This window comes from Rhinoderma darwinii, chromosome 9, assembly GCF_050947455.1.
Source record: "Rhinoderma darwinii isolate aRhiDar2 chromosome 9, aRhiDar2.hap1, whole genome shotgun sequence".
NCBI classification, from domain to species: Eukaryota; Metazoa; Chordata; class Amphibia; order Anura; family Rhinodermatidae; genus Rhinoderma; species Rhinoderma darwinii.
This window is the reverse complement of record NC_134695.1, coordinates 45,847,126-45,869,602: the sequence shown is the minus strand read 5'-3', so window position 1 is coordinate 45,869,602 and position 22,477 is coordinate 45,847,126. Positions and strand designations below refer to the sequence as shown.

The following is a 22,477-nucleotide window of genomic DNA, read 5'->3' as shown; positions in this document are numbered from 1 at the left end:
TACGTGAATATTACTGGAACAGGTGAACTGGTTTTATTTACTCTGTAGCTAACTGGCCAATGGACACAAATCACTAGTGTACCTAGAACACCTCACAGACATACAGTTACAAGAAAAAGTAAGTGAACCCTGTGGAATTAGGCCTGATTTACATGAGCGTGTTCGGTCCGTGATATACGGACTGCATGTTGCCCGCATTTCCCAGACCGAACACACTGCAGGGAGCCGGGCTCCTAGCATCAGCTATGTACAATGCCAGGAGTCCCTGCCTCGTTGCGGGACAAGTATCCCGTACTGTAATCAGGTTTTCAGTACGGGACAGTAGTTCTGCGGAGAGGCAGGGACCCCTAGCGGCGTACATAACTATGATGCTAGGAGCCCGGCTCCCTGCAGTGTGTTCGGCCCGGGAAATGTGGCCAACATGCAGACCGTATATCACAGACCGAACAGGCTCGTGTGAATCCGGCCTTACCTGGATTTCTGCATTGATTACTAATAAAATGTGGTCTAGTTTTTATCCAAGTCACAATTATAGACAAACACAATCTAACTAAACTAACACACAAGCAGTTGTACTGCTCATCTGAGCACACTCCCGAAATATAAGGGTATGTTCACACGTAGCGGAAACACTGCAGATTTTCCGCAACGGATTTTATTGTGCAAAATCCACAGCGTAATACAGCAGCAGAGTGGCTGAGATTTGACCTACGATGCGGTGCGATACAAAGCCCGCAACAGAAAGTCAAGTGTTGCGAAGTTTGTGGCGTAATCGCAGCGTTTACGCCGCAAAAATTGCAACACTGGGGAAAAGAAAAAAAACATCACACTTACCCAGAACGCCCTGCTTCTTCCTGTAAACCAGCCTCCTAGGATGAAGTTGCATCCCATGTGATCGCTGCAGCGTCACATGGCCTACAACGTCATCCAGGGAGGCCGGAGCGGACGCCAGAAGAGGAAGGTGGTAAGTATGAACGTTTTTTTGCGCAGCGGAATTTCCGTCCGATTTTTCAGACTGAATGTCCTGTGGGTTCCAGGTCGGACACACTGCATAATTTTTATGCAGCGTATACGCCCCGTGGGAACCCAGGCTAGCAGCTTGATCCTGCATGCCAGAAACACGCAGGACCTGCTGTCACTGAACTCCTCAGTCCGGCTGACCTGAAGGATTCAGGTTTCAGCACAAGATAGAGCTGCTCTGTGTACAGGAAATAAAGCAGCTGTATCTCAAAAAGTGGAAATAATTTTTAATAAAATGTAATTGCAAAGTTGCACCAAACACTGACTGACCTGTTTATTAAAAAACACGTTTTCAAAGGTGTAGTGGCTATAGCCTTTAAATAGTTTTTGTGAGGGAGGGAGGATTTGACTGTAAATGCCATGTGTGTGTGAGTTATTTAGCATATATTCACAGGTTACGGTCATAGGGTTTTGTTTTTTTGCAGAGATATTCGTAAAACCATGGCAAATTACATGGTTATAAAGCAATGTTATGAAAACTGTTGCAAAAAAATGTGATTTGACCTAGACGTGTGAAGAGACCCTTGTAGTTCATTTGTGTAAGGTAGGGGGGGCTTTGCTGTAGATGTTATGCGAGGGAAAAGTTTAGTTATCGTATTTGTGCGGGGGAGGGTATATTCACATATAGCGTTTGAGGTGCAGTTAAATTAAAAATTAATCAAAACTGCTCAGTCGACTGCCCTATTGATTCCATCAAAACAACGGAAACCAAAGGTGACAAACTGAAACCGTTTGCAACGGATTCGTTACTATTGAAATCAATGGTAATGCAAATGGAAAACTGGTCTACATTTATTTTAGTTTGGTTTCTGTTCATGGGTTTCCGCTGACAGAAAAAGTCCAACAGAACCCATGTACGGAGTCCTGACGCAGATGGGAACGAAGCCTAACATATATGGACATAAGGAACAGCCCCAGAGTCCCTGGGCAGAGCGCTAGTAGGAGATCTGCCCGGGGACTCCAGCCGAGGGAAAGCTCAACTCCCCGGGCGATATATCCCACTATATGCCATACAGTTGGATACGTTTTGGCAAAATTGAACAAAATCCAGAGCATTAACCGGTCACTGCCTGCTCCATGGTTTCGTTCACTGTAATTGACGTCAGCACCAAAATCGGTTACCGCGTATAACGTACAAACACGAGCGCCACACCCGGTAATGGAGGGGGGCCCTGACATCTTGGCTGCAGGGGTTCCAGAAATTCCTGATGGCGGCCCTGTGCGTAAATGATACAATCAGCCGACGAACGAACATTTGTGGTCATTATCGGGAATGAGCGTTTAGTTAAAGCTCGCTTGCCCGATAATTTGCCAGTGTAAAATGGCCCTTAATTTACAAATTTTTTAACCTATTGGTATTATCTTCTATGATTCTGACACACACATTATATATATATATATATATATATATACACACACATATAAATCTTTGCATGTATGTGTATGTATGTATGCACCCATCTATCTGTGCGTATGTTTATCTACCCGAACATTTACTACGCATAGAATCAGGCTGTCGCTGTCACGAGATGAGATAGCTCATCTATTACGTAATCCTCTATGCTGTATATGCAGCTGCTCTTTAAACACTGGGGCGTACGTTATAATGGCCAGTCATAAATACCTGCACCATTAGATTAACGGATTACTTGATAACACCTCCCTGATCAAATGCCATATGGACTGAACGTAGGTATCTTGCAGCCCTGTACAGACATTACTGCAGTTCAGTCAGGCATAGTCCTCCCTGCATTGTATCACTTGTTTGCATTGGATTTAGAATCCAGATACGAATTTACCTAAAGGGAGGAAGCGATGTGATTTCACTTTAAACTTCTTTTCATAAATTTGAATGTGCTTACAGAAGTCGCCGCAAGTATTCAGGACGGCTGTGGCAAGACTTGCCTATTATCATCGTAAAAGAGAGCAAGTATGTCAACGAAAAAAAATTACTGGTTTGGTCTGGGTTCACATTGTGTGCTTTTGTTGTGTTTTCAAACACAGCGTAAAGAAACATGCATGAACTTTCTTAAAAGCGCTGTAAGTCTATGACCATTATATTCACAACCACAAATCCGGCGGAAACATTTTTCAAAAAGCATGCGTTTTTTCAGACCCGTTTCATTAGGTTGAAACCGCAACAAAAACGCACCACGTGAACCCAGCCACGGGGTTTATAAATGGTTGTACAAATGTGGGCCGGTACATCTTCGATGAACCTAAGTGGATAGGATAGCTATTGAAATTGCGCCTTTTACCTCCTAATGTTGGAATAAAACACACATTATATATATATATATATATATATATATATATATATATATATATATATGTATGACGGAGCGAAATCTCTAACCTCAACCATAAATACTATAATACTATTGCCCACAGAGAGGGCAAATAATAGTACTACATAATACACAGGGCATAAATAATAGAGTGCCCAAGTATTCTAATAAGGAAATGCACAACCCAAATAATGGCATTATACAGTGCCCAAATTAGACCTCCATACAGTGCCGAAATAATATCACCATGTCAAACATTCATAAAAACTCAATAATATACAGGTCAATTGACAAATTTTCCACATACAGGTATACAGAAGCAGATACATATAGACTCACTTATCTGCTCACCTACTGGGGCTAGACTGGATAACAGGGTGCCAGGAGGGGTGGTAAGCCATTTGTCAGAGGGAGAGGGGACATTTGGCCTTTAGGAAATTAAAGACAGAGTGGTTACGCCATGTTTTCATTATTGCGACTGCTGTGAAAACGTGGAAAATTGGCATGTGTTTTTTTATTTTTTTTCACTAAATCATGGCAAAACTGCGGCATATTGATCAGTTATCGTGGCAATCGTGGAGGACGTAATCTGGTGCTTTTAGCAAAGGCGCAGTGATGTCACTTTGCTGATGCCGAGTAGCCAGTAAGAAGAGGAAGTCCACAGCGGTGTGGTGCGGACAGTGGAGCGGATAAGTATTTGCTCCATCAGCTATAGACTAACTCGTGGGTGGGTTGTGGTAGTTTCCAAATGCCCAAGTGGAAAGCCTCTGGGATTAGGGGGGGTAGCACCAAGAAAATCAAATTCGCCATGGGTTCTACGCCTGCGACCAACCTTTGCCCTGAGGAATGATTGCATTTCAGGGACAGATTCATAAAACACATTTGGGAATTGTTGCTCATGCAATACTTTGGTTTCTCTTCTATTTGGATAGATCAATCTACATACACAGATTAAAATTCCATTAATCCAGAATTTATTAATTCAAAAATGTCTGAATTTCACTTTTGTTTCTAGCAAAAAAACTACAACATAATCTGGACTCTTACAAGATCAGAAACAAAAATATAATTATGAGTGAGACTCCGAATACTAAATAGGATACTAGACTTTTGATATATGCATTTTATTTGTGTCTGTGACCCTAGACACTTTTTTTACCTTTAAATTTGATATGCTTTTTCCAATACTCCAAAATATTTAATATTCTGGCACCAATAAAATGCTGCGAGTTGCAGAGCGGATCTCTGTTCTGGCACAAGCGGGGGACCCACCTCTATAATGTCCATATGCCCTAATAGGCCATATACCTAGGCTGTCCTTATTGGACATCCCTTTAAATCCTACTATATGTATATAACAGCAGTTGGCGGCAGTACTCTGTATGAGTATATACTCTCCACTGCCATATACAGTAGCTGTACACGTTCACGGGGGTGTCACATGAGACTAATTCCTACTCTTGACAACAATAACTGTAATGGAGTACAACAAAGGGATTAAAGTCGGAGTCATTAATCAGCTTTACATGTCATGAGGTCTATTAACTCAGCAGTCAATGTACTTGGCCATTCAAGAACATCTAAAGCCTGTTGACAAAATGTTGTAACCACTTAACTCTCTGTTGGCCGAGGTTACCTGAGGTGCGCCATTAAAAAAAAAGTATTTCCCCTAATGACATTTATATACATAGCAACATAAAAAGGTGAATAACTTTAAAGACGTTGTGTTTTTGTAAGCTACATCTTATTATAAATAGTTTTAACTAGTCAGAATTTTATTTTATTTAAAAAAAAATTTAATTACCAGGGAAGATGTGATCAATATTTAATCACCAAATACCCCAGGCTGTTTAACAGCAGTCTGCAGTCTGCTAACAGGGAGGAATTTTAAAAAAGTTTGTTCTGAAATATTGGAGGAGGTTCGCGGAGACCCCTATTGATTGGTAGAATAGAGAGCTGCAGCCCACACTTCACTACGTTTTTTTCTAAAAATGTCAGAACCATAAAGTGGGACCAACGCTAGCGTGAGCACATACTTACGTATACACACAAGATGGGCATGGAGCTTACTCATAATGTATACATCACATATCGAATCCTTACAGCACGGATGCATAAAGCAGCATGTGCAGGAGGGCGAATGGGGGGAAAGAAGTTATTAAAGTCCCCAAAAAGCTACAAAGAGAGCTGTACACAGTTCCCAGCCAGTGCCTAGCAAGCCAATCAGCAGGATGCAGGCATCATTTACAGCAGCCTGTACTCCGATTACTGCATAGCAGAGTGTCTGGCATAAAACTGATTTTTAATAATTGAATAACAATTTTTGAATAAAATGAAAGCTGTAACGTTTTTGTACGTGCTCGCCCCAACCCCCACTGTTTACGTAACTCCCGTATACTTCAATGGAGAGAGGCTCTGCCTGGCTTCTCCTCCGATGGCCACCTTGTATTGCAAAACAGGGGTCAAGGGACACCCGTCCTCCAAATGAGATTGGTACCCGGATGTATTGTTAGAGCGACCCCCACTCACGAAGGGATTCTGATAATAAAAAATATAATATATATATATATATATATATATATATATATATATATATATATACACACACACACACACACACACACACACACACACACACACAAGAAAAAGAATAAAGCAGCACAGCGACAGCAGTGGGTGCAGGCCTCCTGGGTTGAGGCTCGGAACCCTCGTTAATGTAATCCAAAAAAATATGAAGATCTTGAAAAAAAAAAAACATGGCGACGGATGGAAACGTTGCCTGCCTGGGGTGAACACACACACCACTTTTTTTCACCAATTTTCTTGGAGTGCTGCCTCTTCATTTTTGGGGGGGGGGGAATTATATATATATATATATATATATATATATACACACACACACACACACATATTAGAGAACTGCTGGTCATGCTATTCCCTAATAAAATGTGCAGAAATGTAGAACTGCCCTGGAAATTTGCCATGTATACCTGTACAGCATGTGATCGGTTGAATGGATCAATGATCAGCGCAACATCAACATTGTCCTAGGTTCAAGAACTACATGAACATGCATAGAAAATTATTTAAAGGACATTTACAACTAAAAGTCAAAAGCCCCAGTAAATATAAATCATTAATTTGCCCTCTTCACTCAAGTGGTTTAAACCTATTCAGCCGCTTCTAAGTTACCTCTGCTTCTGGGAAATCTTGGTGACCACCAATCTGGCCAGTGCCACAGCTCCCTACGGGTTGTCACTCATGTCAGCTGAACGGCATTCCATCAATATAATTACACAGTGACAAGCTGGAATGTATTGGGTTGCCATTTTTAATTTACAACTTGACAGATGGAAACGTCTAAGGAGAAGGTTAAACACACAGTACATATAATACTAACCAATAATAAGGTAATAATCATTGGACAGGCACCAGCACGTCAGGTTTTGGTGTTGCACCCCATGAAACGTCACTAAAAATCAGGTAACATATAAATAACCCCATTTCCAGATCCTAATAAAAACACCCAAACTTTGTTTTATAGCGAGTTGCCCGTGAATAATATCAGACCTCTCCGAGTCACATTCCATGATATTTATTATATTCATATAATGCGACATGGAAAACGGCGCAAAAAGCAACAACGAAAAAGACAATTTTGATCAATGATCCAATCCAGACGAGCGTCCATAACCAGACACATTGACAAGTGGATATATGGCAGGAATTACAGCTTGTCCCATCTCCAGTCATTATTAGTAGTCATTATTGATCCATAAAGATCTATCTAGTTAAAGGCGCACTCCAGAACTAGAGATCGTCCCTCCAATCCTCTGCTCCTGTGTCCCCAGCCCCCCCTCGTGTATGGAGAAGACATGGAGCCCCGCAGCACTTACCTGAGAGCTGCACCTGCTGTTATTACCAGGTCTTCTCCCGGATCCAGCAAGTGCACACACGGGGCGTGGCCTCCTGTGGGGGCGGTGACTCTGACTCCTCCTCCCACCTGTTCTTTACCTCCTGGCAATGGAACGGTCGAGTTTTAACCCGTGCAGCGCCGACTAGTTCCGTACCGGGAACGTGAAACATGCGATCGTTGTATCTGAATCAATGTACTAAAGTGATACATGGAAAGGCGTGTGTGTATATATATATATAATTCATGCGACGGATGTATAAAATGTCTCACGCTGTATATAGGAATAGGTTGCACAGCTGTACATTTCTGACGCTCTTGTCTACTTGGCGCTTGCAAAACATTTTTTAATGACTGGTCCAAAACGTCTGTCTGACAACTTTGTTAGAAGTGTAAGAACATAATTAAAAAAATAAAAAAAAAAGAGTCTAATTTATGAAAGTGTAATTATATGTGGACCAAAACGACGCAAATTTTTTTTCCATTCACAACAACGGTAACTTTATTATACATTGGGACTAGAGCTGCCAAAGTACAACTGTCTATACAGAGGGGGTGGGGGGAGGAACCATTCCTTAAAGGGGACTTCTATTTATGTGGTCAGAATTGGAGACTATTTTGCATGCATTATTTCTTTAACCGCTTAAGGACTGAGCCATTTTTCGTTTTAGTTTTTCACTCCTCGCGTTCCAAGAGCCATCACTTTTTTATTTTTCAGTCAATAGAGCGGTGTGAGGGCTTGCGGGAGGAGTTGTAGTTTCTAATAGCACAATTTAAAGTACCATGTAATGAACTGGGAAACTGAAAAAAAAATATTTGTGGGCTGAAATGGGAAAAAGCTGAGATTCCTACATTGGGTTTTTGGTTTTACGGCTCTCACCGTGCGGTAAAAACTACTATTATACTATTATATACTATTACTAATATATTCTGCGGCTCAATACGATTACGGTGATTCCAAATTTATATAGTTTTTTTTTATATTTTATTACTTTAAAAAAATAAAAATTTGGTTAAAAAAAATAGTTTTTGTTTCACCACATCCTGAGAGCTGTAACTTTTTTATTTTTCTGTGGATTGAGCGGTGTGAGAGTTTATTTTTTGCGGGACAAGCTGTCGTTTTTATTGGTACCATTTTTTGGTGCATACTGTTTGATCACTTTTTATTACATTTTTTTTACTAGCTAAGTTACCCAAAAAACAGCGGTTTTTAGCGGTTTAAATTTATAGTTTTTTTTACAATTGTTCAGACTTTTATGGACGCAGCAATACCAATTTTGTTTATTTTTTTATTTTTTACATTACTTTAGAGGAAAATGGGAAAAGGGGGCTTTTTGAACTTTTAATTTTTACAATTTTTTTTCACTACTAATAACTTTATTAAACTTTTTTTTACACATTTTATTAGTCACCCTAAGGCCAGATTCAGACGAGCGTGTGCGTTTTGCGCACGCAAAAGACGCTGCGTTTTGCGTGCGCAAAAGGCACTTGACAGCTCCGTGTGCCCTGTCCATATGGATGCGCGGCTGCGTGCTTTTCGCGCAGCCGCCATCTTTATGACACTCCGTTTGGATGTTTGTAAACAGAAAAGCACATGGTGCTTTTCTGTTTACATTCATTCTTTTACTGTTATTGCGCGTATAACGCGCGTCCCACGGAAGTGCTTCCATGGGGCATGCGTGATTTTCACGCACCCATAGACTTCAATGGGTGCGTGATGCGCGAAAAACGCAGAGATATAGAACTTGTCGCGCTTTTTACGCAGCGGACAAACACTGCGCAAAAAACACGGACTGTCTGTACTGCCCCATAGACTTCTATTGGTCTGTGCGTGGCGCATGAAAACAATGCGGGCTGCACGGACACAAATCACGTTCGTGTGAATCCGCCCTAAGGGACTTGAATCAGCGATCAATGAGATCGCTGGTACAAAATACTGCAATACTAATGTATTGGAGTATATTGTCATTTTCACAGGCTTCTGTTAAGCCCTGCCAGAGACACGACTGACAAAAGGCAGATCTGGGGGCCTTCATTAGGCCCCTAGACTATCATGACAACCACCGACACCCCCTGATCGCGGTGTGGGGGCGCCGATGAACTGTCTTTTCAACGCTTCAGATGCTGCGGTCGCGATTGACCGCAGCATTTGAGGGGTTAAACAGCCAGGAACAGCGCAATCACTGTTCCCGGCCAGTAGTCCCGGGTGTCAGCTGTAAAACACAGCTGACACTCGCAGTGTATGATTCACGCTCCATACTTCCATATGACGCTTATCACGTACACGTACGTGATAATGCGTCAATGGGTTAAAGTGTTGCAGGTTTTTTTTGAGCCCCAGGTGGAGTTCCCCCAGAAGAAGGGCATGACAAGGTTACTTATGCTATGTTATGGGCTGTAACGTTATTTTATTTATGGCAGATGATGGTAATCTAAATTTCTTGGCGCCGGGATGGACGGCGCAGATGCTATCTATGACAGCGTCAGGATGTCGCAACGTGGCAACGCCGCATCCTGACACTTGGGAAGGCGCTTACTTTATAAGACGCCTGCAGTTCCCAACGAGAGGGTTCAGTATGTGGGCAAGTGCTGAAAGAGACCGCTGAGGTAGCTGCGTTGTGTGACCGGCTCTAGTCTGCGGGTCCTGGAGCTGATTTCGGGTGACGGGCAGGAGATTCCTCATGTGTGTGCGGTGTCACGTGGACTCTGGTCTGTGAGTGATGGGCAGGACTCTCCCTACGTGGAGCAGTGCATCCAGTTGTGGGCTGGTAGGATATACCGCACGTCCTCTGCATCAGGGAGGAGCGCCCCGGACTCTGTCCAATGAAAGAGTGAGCCAGCCATCACCTGCCAGCTTGAACCGCCATTGTACCAAGAGACTGTGCCACTCTAAATTACAGGTGTTTAGTTTCCTGCTTGTGGCCTGGAGTGTCTCGTCAACACCGGCTTAACTGTTCTGCTGTCACAAGCTCCTGGTCTCTGTTCCCTCTCTTCTTGCATGGGGCCATACATCACCCAGGAGCACGTTATTCCAGTTTTGTTACCAGAAGCCATGACGCAGGGCTAGATCCAGCGTACTATTGAAATTACCGCCGCCGGATGGACCACATTGACATATAATGGGGTCTGGCAGGTTCCATCGTGGTGTCCCTCATTTAGACGGGAAGAAAAGCGCTTAATTGGTTATTCTTCCTGTCAAATCTGATGGAATTTGCAACAGAGCCTCCAACAGAAGTTGCATCTTTCAAATCCAGCACGTGACACGTCCCCATGTTCATATCTACATTAGGGGCTCTGCCGCAGATTACGTCATGCATGCAGCGCTTTTTTTCTCGTCAAAAGGAAAACCACCCTGATTGAACCCGACGGACCACATTATAAGTAAATGGATCCGGCACTGTGTCCTGTTTATCGTTATAAACGGAATCCAGGACGCAGATGTGAACAGTGCCTTCCGAAATAATCTACAACATCTTAGAGTTGCCGGCCAGAAGTATTTTACTCGCGAAACGCTTGTGACTATTGACCATATGACAAAGCGGAAACAAATGACATCCATACTACGTTATGTAAATATTACACACATGGTATTACCATTTTCTGCCTCACATGGATTAGGTGCCATCTTTCTACTTCTGGTCTTATATTGTAGGCGACTCACAGTCCACTGCACCTTACAGGTGACCATAGCTATACTGCATCCTGTATAGACCATATGGAATGGCACAGGTGACTGACAGATAGTGAGCTGTAGGCATCAATATGTGCCAAAGGCAAGGCACACAGTAGCGTGGTGCTACATTATAAGAAAAAAATGGTTTAGAAAGTCGTTGTATGGGTTAGGTACATAGAATGTGCATAATAATGCTCTATTGTAGGTATTGGATACTATCAATCCATGAAAAATGATTAACCATTACCTAACCTCTACCTTTCCATCCACATATATGAAATCATTTTGGGAGAAGATGAAACTACCCGTGGTCTAAATAAGTACTTGTGCCAACCCTTCTGGCCACTGCCGTAGAAATATGGTATTCAAATAAATGGCTGATGATGACAAACATGGTCATGCTGAGTCCTCTAGAATAAGAGATGCACTTTGCTCCCTGGTCTACCTATTAGAGGGGGTGCTGAGAAGGGAACACTAGGGGTTTTCCAGGACTTGGATGGCCTACACATAGAATAACAGAATTAAAGGGGTTCCGGTGTGCTAAGAGTTATGAGTCTCTTTCAGGCCCCATGCACACGACCGTAAAATTTGTCCATAATTGCGCACCGTAATACGGTCCGCAATTACGGACCCATTCAGTTCTATTGACCGGAGACGCCTTTCCGTATCGCTACGGATGGGTATCCGTGCCGTAGATATGTTCAGAAAATTATGGAACGTGTCCGTTCTTTTGCATTTTGCGGGGCGTGCTCCTTTGTATGGGAGCACGGCCCGAAAATGCGGGTTGCAGTCAGCGGCCGGCCGTGTGCATAAGGCCTCATTGTTTATACAGACATAGTGGCTCGTCAAAATGGGCTACTCTGCCCGGTTCTGCAACTCGGTCCCATTCAAGTGAGAAGGACTTAGCTGCAGTATCAGTACCTGTACCTGTGTAAGCAATAAGGGGAACGCAGCACTGACTGGAGCTCCATGACCCTTTCATTTTGCTAATCGGTGGGAGTCCCGAAGGACAGACCCCGACAGTTCAAACATTGATGGCCTATACTAAGGATAGGCTATCGCCTGAAAACCTCTTTTAACGGCCTATAGACATTAGAAAGCTATAAATGATCCAGTTAGCCCACAATTCCTCTATAAATCAGTGGGGTCGTCTTCATAAGGGTATGTGCACACACACTAATTACGTCCGTAATTGACGGACGTATTTCGGCCGCAAGTCCCGGACCGAACACAGTGCAGGGAGCCGGGCTCCTAGCATCATACTTATGTACGATGCTAGGAGTCCCTGCCTCTCTGCAGGACAACTGTCCCGTACTGTAATCATGTTTTCAATACAGGACAGTTGTCCGGCAGCGAGGCAGGGACTCCTAGCGTCCTACATAACTATGATGCTAGGAGCCCGGCTCCCTGCACTGTGTTCGGTCCGGTACTTGCGGCCGAAATACGTCCGTCAATTACGGACGTAATTAGTGTGTGTGCACATACCCTAACTATCTCTAGTCAAGATTTTGGAAACATGTCAGTGCTGGTTGAGTGGAATTTCTGGACTTGCAGATTCAGTGGACTTCACTGCAGCAATGGTAACAACATTATTCGTTTTACAGACGGCTCCAGAACTAGATCTGGTTAACGCTGAAAAATCTTACATTCGCACATCATTTTGTATTACCTTCCCAGAGTGCACTGCAGTTACACAGCTATCAGGACCATGGTTTATGTCGCTCGCTATTTATAGTCAACACGTGTGTAATGACAAGCTGGATATTTTAGGATCTGGGAGGATCCAGGTTTTCTCCCGTAACAAATTAGTGATTAGGTTATTTAATAATATGGTGCAGATGCCACCCTCACCCACAGCAGCTACTCATCCCCTCCCATCAGCTCAGCTTTTACTAACTATTAAAATATTGTAATTAAAAGGTTAATGAAATCTAGTTATGTAAAAGGAAAAAAAACTGTCATGGAATTATGTCACAGTGATTGATTTTGTTACAATCATTCTTAGGCTGGGTTGCCTCGAATTACGTCTGAAAATACGGCTCCAAAAGACAGCGCGTAAAAAAGACGCCCGCGTCAAAGAAGTGCCTGTCACTTCTTGGGACGTAATTGGAACCGTTTTCCATTGACTCCATGGAAAAACAGCTCCAATTACGTCCGTAATGGACGCGGCGAAAAACGCCTGCAACATGCCATTACGTCTGAAATTCCGGAGCTGTTTTCTCCTGAAAACAGCTCCGTAATTTCAGCCATATCGGACGTGTACGTGTGAACATACCCTTATAGTAAAAATGTAGTAACAAGCTACATAAAGAGTTACAATGTACCTCCTCTCTCTTTAAAAAATCTTGGGTGCAGTCACACGTGGCAGATTTAGTCGCAGAGATTTCTGCAAGCGCACCGAAGGTCAATTTTTGGTCGGAGATTTTACGCAGCGTGTGGATAAAATTTATTAAATCTCACCCACTTTGCTGCTACTGTGTTCTGCTGCATATTTTCCGTCCGCAATTCCGGACTAAAAAAAAATAAATACGCACGAATACGCACAAATTCTGCTACGTGAATAGGGTTGTTTCCGCGGCAGGTGCATGGATTTCTGCAAGTTCCATTTAGATGAACAGAACTGATTTTAACTAGCAGAAATTTGAGAAAAGAAAAGCTGAGACACCCGCAAGTCACTAGAACACAGGAGCAGAAGCATGCAGCTGAGGGCTGTGGCCCTTTGGGTGCGGTCACACGCGGCAGATTTTGGTTAAAAAATTGCTACGAGTGAAAATCAGTTCCATTCATCTAAGGCCGGATTTACACGAGCGTGTGCCTTTTGTGTGCGCAAAATACGCAAGGTACTTAACAGCTCCGTGTGTCAGCACCATATGATGCGCGGCTGTGTGATTTTCGCGCAGCCGCCATCATTATGACACTCTGTTTGGATGTTTGTAAACAGAAAAGCACGTGGTGCTTTTCTGTTTTCATTCATACCTTTCGCTGCTGTTGCGCGTATCACGTGCGTCACACGGAAGTGCTTCCATGTACTGCGCGTGATTTTCACGCACCCATTGACTTCAATGGGTGCGTGATGCGCGAACAACGCACAAATATAGGACATGTCGTGATTTTTACGCAGCGGACACACGCTGCGTGAAACTCGCGGACAGTCTGCACGGCCCCATAGACTAACATAGGTCCGTGCGAGGCGCGTGAAAAGCACGCGTGTTGGACGGACGTATATCTCGTTCGTCTAAATAAGCCCTAAATGGAACGTGCAGAAATCCATACACCTGCTGCAGAAACAACCACATTAGGATGTATAGGATGCGTGACCGCACACTTTGGCTGCCATTGAATTTTTCGACTCTACAACGCAATCTGCACAAGCTATAAAAAGCACATTGGGGCATTTTATTAACCCTTTCCCGTCACAGCCATTTTGTTTATTTTCGTTTTCATTTTTTCCTCCCCACCATTCAAAAGTTATAACCTTTTTATTTTTCTGTCGATAAAGCCACACGAGGGCTTGTTTTTTTGTGGGACGAGTTGTGATTTTTCACGGCACCATTTTTTTCACCATAAAATATATTGGGAAACTGGGGGAAATAAATTTGTGGGTTGGAATAGGAAATAAACAGCGATTTCTAAATATTTTGAGGGGTTTAGTTTTTACGGCTTTCAGCGTACAGTAAGGCTGGATTCACACGAGCATGTTACGTCCATGATTACAGTACGGGACAGTTGTCCGGCAGCGAGGCAGGGACTCCTAGCGTCGTACATAACTATAATGCTAGGAGCCCGGCTCCCTGCAGTGTGTTCGGTCCGGGACTTGCGGCCGAAATACGTTCCGTCCATTACGGACGTAACATGCTCGTGTGAACCCAGCCTAAAAGTGGTATGCTAACTTCATTCTACCGGTGAATATAATTATAGCGACACCAAATTTATATTTCGCTTTTTTTATGTTTTACTACTTTTACGAGGAAGAGACTGGTAAAAATAAAATTTTTTCTCCACATTCTGAGAGCCATAAAGTTTTTATTTTTCCATCGATTGAGCGGTATGAAGGCCTATTTATTGCGGGGCGAGCTGTAGTTTCTTTTGGTACCATTTTGGGCTACATGGGACTTTTTGATCACTTTTTATTTAATTTTTTGTGGGATATGAAGTGACCAAAAAACAGCGATTCTGGCGTTTTAATCGGTTTTTTTTTTATGACGTTCACCGTGCGGGTTGAATAATGGTATATTGTAAATAGTTCAGATCTTTACGGATGCGGTGATACCAACTAATGTATTGCAGTATATCGTGATGCTGACAGTCTGCTTTGACTGACGCAGGGCTTCAAAGGAGTACAAAGATGGCAGACCCGGGGGCCTTCATTAGGCCCCCAGGCTGAGTTGACAATCATTGTCACCAGCCAATCACGTTGGGGCGGCACGATGGCGTGATTCTAACAATTTAAATGCAGCGGTCACTATTGACCGTGGCATTTAAGGTGTTAAACGGGCAGAATCAAAGTGATCTTTTGATTTCACCCGTTTGAGTGAGGTATCGGCTGTATAACACAGCCGTCACCCGCTGAGTATAGAGTGCGCTCTGCCCGTGAACGCGCTCCATACTTCCCTTGGCGACATCTCAATAATAGTACGTCGGATGTCGCCAAGGGTTAAAGAGGATCTGTCACTAGTTTATTAATTCCCTATCTCCTAACTAATCTTAGGCTATGTTCACATGCTTAACAAAAAACGGCTGAAAATACGGAGCCGTTTTTTAAGCAACTTGCGTTTTTTACGGACGTTTTTGGAGCTGTTTTTCTATTGAGTCAATGAAAAACGGCTCCAAAAACAGCTCAAGAAGACATGCACTTCTTATTACGAGGCGTTTTATAACGCGGCCATTTTAAAAAACGGCGGCGAAAAAAACGCCCCGTGGGAACGTAATGCCGCTTTCCCATTGAAATCAATGGGCAGATGTTTAGAGGCGTTCAGCCCCCCTATTTTTAGCTGTTTTTTGGCCGTTTACGGCCCAAAAAACGGCTGAAAATAGCCCGTGTGAACATACCCTAATAGGCGCTGTGATGCTGATAACTACAGAGTTATTTTTTTTCAAAAACTTTTATTATTTGCAAAGTTCTGAGCATTTTTCTAAATATGCTAATGTGGCTCGAATAGCTAAATAGGAGGGGATACTTTTCAGGCCGGATTCACACGAGCGTGTGAGTTTTGCGCGCGTAAAAGGTACTTAACAGCTCCGTGTGTCAGCCGTGTATGATGCGTGGCTGCGTGATTTTCACGCAGCCGCCATCATTATGACTCTCTGTTTGTATGTTTGTAGCACGTGGTGCTTTTCTGTTTTCATTCATACTTTTTACTGCTGTTGCGCGAATCACACGCGTCACACGGAAGTGCTTCCGTGTGCTGCGCGGGATTTTCACGCACCCATTGACTTCAATGGGTGCGTGATGCGTGACCAACGCACAAATATAGGACATGTCGTGAGTTTTACGCAGCGGACACACGCTGTGTGAAACTCACGGACAGTCTGCACGGCCCCATAGACTAACATAGGTCCGTGCGAGGCGCGTGAAAATCACGCGCATTGCACGGACTTATTATATGTTCGTCTGAATAAGCCCTCACTCTGGGCGGTGTAATGTTTTCTGTATGACGCTGCATCACCCCCCGCACCACAACGTGATATTACGTCGTGCTACGGGCACAGGTTAAGACTGGCATTTCAAACGCTAGTCTTAATACTAAGAAAAGTTGGCGTGAGATGGGCACATTTATTAGTAAGATGCGACATCTTCCGGCCGGTGCCGCACTGTGCGGAACAAACGTTTGTGGCGGTGAGGTGAGTAATATTATTTTTTGAATATTTTTTTTTATTTAACTGTTCAATATGGGGGTGGGGGGCATGGCAGGGGCCCAGCATGGGACTCTACCTTGATACGCCCCATAGAGTGAAATCTACGCCAGATGGCATAGATATCCACTATAATTTATGCCGGTTTTCTGGTGTAAATTTTAATAAATTAGTTGAAGTGGCAAGGGCAGTGAAAAAGACCAAAAGTACACTGGCGTAGAAAGGTTGATAAATTACTTCCATAATGCTGATTGGAGACGAAGGGGTGCGGTGCTTATCCAAGCTCTTTTAACCCTTTGTTCTTGCAATTGAAGGGGTCTCAGCACCTGGATCCCCACTGTTTTTTTATTATGACAGACATTTTAAACTTGTGGCCTCTGAAAGGTGCAGTACACTTCATTAACTAGTCTCCTGGGCAGTGGCTCTCTTCTCATTGCTCTGAGCTCCCTCAGACATGCAGATTTGCTGCTGAAAACTCTTCCTTCATAATTCACCATCAATCTGACATGTTTAGGCTCTGATCACATTACCGCGAGTCTCCATGATGGCACAAGGCCCAAATTCATACATTAATATAAACAGAATTAAAGACACCAGACAAAATATGTGGTTAAAAAGGCTGCAATGTATTTATTAAGGGTTACCAAAAGATATTGATACTTGAATCAATAAAATACTTGAACCAAATAAATAATTAAAACCATTATAAATTAAAAATCTGAATAATAATAATAAACAAGTTTAAAACTCAGTCCACCCAGCAAACCCCAGACAAAAACCCCACTAATAAGACCTGGCGACAAGCAGAAATTAAATAAAATTGGGAGGGAGGGTTTGGACGCTGGTCCTGGGAAATCTGGAACTGACAGAAACAGCGGGAAAGCTGAGTTTTTTAAAGGAAAATTTTCCCGCCTTCAGACTGAACGGCCAATCAGCGACGAAGTCCAGTTGCTGGGCAGAAGAATAGAAGCTTCCAGAATCTCCCAGGTAATTAGACAACCAATCAGCGACAGTAACCTGGAGCTCGGCAGAATATCAGAATCTCCTGAAAAAGGTAGGTAAGTACCAAATGCAAAATATAAGGGAAAAGAAAGGGGGGGGGGAACGGCAGGGGCGTAGCTAAAGGCTCATGGGCCCGGGTGCAAGAATTCAGCTTGGGCCCCCCTACACCTCCCCAGCACCACCATCATCATCAGACCCCTGCGCGCTCCTATGCCCAGACGCCTTGCCCAACAGCCCCCATAGTATAATGCCCCCACACAGTTAATGCTCCCATAGCTGCCCCCACACAGTTAATGCTCCCATAGCTGCCCCCACACAGTATAATGCCCCATAACGTATACTGCCCCCCCATAATAGCCCCATACCGTATACTGCCCCCCCATAATAGCCCCATACCGTATAATGATTCCCATATCAGCCCCCCATACAGTATAATGCCCCCCCCCCCCGCAATATCAGCCCCCCCATACAGTATAATGCCCCCATATGTGCATAATTACTTACCTATCCCCGTTCCCACGTCGAGTGGAGGATCCTTCGCCTCCTCCGGTGTGTACTATGAGTGACTCAGCGCAGGAAGGCGCGATGATGTCGCTACATCCCGCCTGCCTGCGTCGAGCCGCTCACGGCACAGAGAATGCTGGATCAAGGAGATGTCAGCTCCTTGCTCCAGCATTGATTGGAACCGGGACCTCGGTGAGTGACTCACGAACCCCCAGGGGGACGCGACCCACAGTGTAGGGATGTCACGATACCAAAATTTGGACTTCGATACCGATACTTCGTTTACTTTGCCAACAGTAATAAAATAAAATAAAAAGTTCTTCCCTTTTCTGATGTGAGGCGCCAGGTGTGATGAATTTTGAATGTGCCTCACATTAATAGTAATTAACCTCATCATGTTTCTCAGTCATAATGGGTTAATGTGTAAGGTACATGATGGGGTTAATTACTATTAATGTGAGGCACATGGAGGTTAAATTCATCATCGCACCTCGTGCCTCACAATTAGGCCCCATGCACACGACCGTAAATAACCTCCATTCACTTTCATTGAGCGCTACGGATGGGTGTCCGTGCCGTAGAAATGTTCCGAAAATTATGGAACATGTCCGTCCTTTTGCATTTTGCGGGCCGTTCTCCCATACTTTGCCGGCCGTGCCCGCAATCGCGGGCCCTGATTGTGGGCACGGTCGTGTGAATGGGGCCTAAGTGATAGAAAGCAATTTTTATTTTATTTTTTTACAGAGTACAAATCATAAATGATGCAAAAAAATTGTTGTGCAGGTTATTACGGGCGCGCCAATACCGATTATGTGTATGTTTTATGTATTGAGACTTATTTTAAAGTTTATTATAAAAAAGGTGTATGTGTATTTTTTTTATTTAACATTACTTTGTTTTTATTTTATTTTTAAACTTCAATGTACTGGCCTATAGCTATATGCCAGTACATTAGCCTGTGTACGGATAGTACACAGGCAGTTGTTAGGACATACCTCAGTATGCCCTAACAACAGGAAATATGGTAGGACAGCCCTGGGGTCCTTCAACAGACCCTGGGCTGTCTGCCCATATATGGTATGTCCCTTAATCGCGTCACAGGAATTCCCTGTGACGCTATCCAGGGGCATCCCCCCTTCTCATTTTCCCCTGAATGCTGCAGTCAGCTTTGATCGCAGCATTAAGGAGAATAGCGGCGGAGATGAGCGGTTTCTTTGATCTCCGCCGTTATAGAGCGGGGCTGCAGCTGTGTAATACAGCCATTGCCCCGCTCCTGATATAAGTGCGCGCGCGGTCAGCATGAGGAGATGCGGCCGGCGCTGCACTAATGAGCGGCGGTTCAGGCATTGAGGACAGAACATGGGGGTGTTTTGTAGCGCGCCCACCATGTTCTGTCTTCAGTGCCGACGCTCATTAGTGCAGCGCCGGCCGCATCACATCATCCTGACAGCGCGCACTTGTTATCAGGACTCAGGAGCGGGGCAGTGACTGTATTACACAGCCGCAGCCCCGCTCTCATACACTCATGTGTATTATACTGTATTGTGCAGTTTGCGGTGGAGGAGAGGGGGGCTGTGATTTAACGCTCCCCCCTCTCCTCCGCATACAACCCAATACATTACAAGGCATCACATACATTACATTACAATACATAACGTTACAACACAATACATTACATTACACTGCAGCTTACCTGGAGTCCTCCGCACCGACTCTTCTGCTCTGTCTGGAAGCCGTGTCATGTGACAACACGGTCACATGGTACACGAAGTGTACCATGTGACCGTAACCCGTAAGTGCCGGCTTCACGGCACAGAAGATTTAGTTAGAAAACATGCTGTATGGCAACGGGGGCCCGTGGGCCCCCCAGGCTTAGGGGCCCGGTCGCAACTGCGACCGCTGCGACCCCTATAGCTACGCCACTGGGGAACGGACCAAACCACCTAACAAAAATATAATAATTAAATGAACCAGCATTAAAATTGATAACATGAATGCCCCTATGCCATCATGTGTCCCCCAAGAAATACTGCTCTGGGGGGCCCTATCATTCTGTTGGTTTATGTTCCTTTTTGAGAGCAAGTCTAGAGAAGTCTGCTGCTCTACTCTAGCCTTCAATGTAAAACAGAAACCCAATGGAAACTTGATGGACCCCATCAGAAATGGATTCATCAGGATCCATTTCAAAACTGATCCAATCAAAGCTGGTGTTGTTAATAGCAGAATGACACTAATGTGAACAGAGCCTTAGCTAGCCAGCAGAAGCAGTGTACAGTGAGAGGGTGCTTGACATTTTACAAATGCCTATATTTAAAGGGGTTGTCCAGTCCCTAAAAATGTATGGCCTATCCTCAGGATAGGCCATCAATATTTGATTGGTCGGGGTCCGACTGCCGGGACCCCCAATGATCAGCTGTCTTGAAGGGGCCGCAGCGCTCATACGAGTGCTGCTTTACCTTCATTCTGGTCACTTCTCACACTGTGAATCTCCGACACAGCAGTAGCGGCGGCTCACAGTATTACCACCTTCTCGCATTGAAGTGAATGGGAGAAGGCTGTAATACTGGGAACCGCTGCTACTGCTGTGTCTTCTATTCATGGTGTGAGAAGTAAGGGAAATGAAGGAGAAGCAGCGGTCATACGAGTGCTGCGGCCCCTTCAAAACAGCTGATCAGTGGGGTTCCCGGCAGTCGGAACCCAACCAATGAAATATTGATGGCCTATCCTGAGGATAGGTCATACATTTTTAGGAACTGGACAACGCCTTTAAACTCAACCTGTCTCTTTAAAAGGGTTGTCTGGTTAAAACAACTAAGTCTGGGAGCTGGTGACTAGCGGGTATGTCCCCTTAAGGGATTTACCCAGCAGCCTGGGTTCCCAGCTTAGGGGTTGGTTTTTAGGCTTTAGAGATGGTGGGCCCTCCCATCCATATATAATGTGCTATCCAGGGGAGTCTCTTCCTCTTTGACTCCCCTCCAGCCCTGGATAGGAACCCTCCTGCCCTCCCGCCCTACTTTTATATTGCACTGTTTTGTATTGCATCATTTTATATATTGCATTGTGGTTGTTCAATGTTCGGTATTGTGGCAAGTGTGCGTTTTCCTTGTGGTTTCATTTATCTCTGTGTTATTCATACTCCCTTTTTCTTCATTTTCCTAAAGACAGCTGACGGTGTGGAAGGACCTTGTCTGTTTCAAGTTAGGGATTATGAGAGAACAGTCACCTGCCGTATCAACAAAGACGTGCCCACCGCGGCACGCGAGGTGACGTTATTTCAAAGAAGAACAATCTCATCCAGAGATGGCTACGGACAAGGTTTTCCTCCATGCTATAATAAAAGCTGTGGCCTATCCCCACTTGATATCCTCGCTGAGTCAGTTATTTCAAGAATACAGGCCATGTATATTATATCTCGGTAGTCTGGGGTAGAGAGGGTCTCCAGTTTGGGAACCCCGTTTATCAAGCAGAGCAAAGAGCCGCCAGAAAACACAAGACAATAGTGTTATGGGTGGAGAATTAGTTTATATACTAGTACATTCCCAAAGTGGGGAATGGTTGAAAGGAAGGAAGGAAGGAATTCCAGGTAGACCCAGTACAGTGCCCCAGAGAGAGGCAAGCTTTGAGGTCTTAAAGGGTAACTAAATGTTCAACCATCTTCTGACATATTATAGTGACATGTCAGAAGTTTTGATTGGTGGGGGTCCAAGCACTGAAACCCCCACCAATCGCTAAAACGTGATGCTATGGTGAATGTTTTACTGGGAACCTTGGGTCCTGGCATCTATGTGGTTTTTACTACGTACCACCTACCTAAACATTTTTGCAGCATGAAGTATAGCCACTTCATGGCAATGGTATTCGCTAATGGCAGTGCCCTATTTTAGCAGGATAATGAGACCTGCCACACTGCAAAAATTGTTCAGAAATTGTTTGAGGAACATGACAAGTACAAGCTATTGACTTGGCGTCCAAATTCCCCAGATCTCAATTTGAACGACCCATAGAGGCCCCACCTCACAAGTTACAGGAATTAAAGTATCTGCTGCTAATGTCTGGGTGCCAGATACCACAGGACACCTTCAGAGGTCTTTGAAAGGTCCATGCCTCGACGGGTCAGAGCTTTTTTGGTGGAACGAATGGGACCTACACAAAATTAGGCAGTGATAGTGAATATGTCATATACCTGTTGATTTGCCCATGTGGGTTACTCTATGTCACATTTCA

At 44.1% G+C, this 22,477-nt stretch overlaps 1 protein-coding gene across 1 annotated transcript in view; it reads right to left on the bottom strand.

The window, feature by feature from the left end:
• Positions 1–7,413, bottom strand: part of CRACR2B (calcium release activated channel regulator 2B) — a 58,154-nt gene extending 50,741 nt beyond the window's left edge. Inside the window, exon 1 of the mRNA XM_075836953.1 lies at positions 7,205–7,413. The gene's annotated coding sequence lies outside the window, so the exon portion shown is untranslated. The remainder of the gene's footprint in view (positions 1–7,204) is intronic.
• Positions 7,414–22,477: the final 15,064 nt, after the last annotated feature.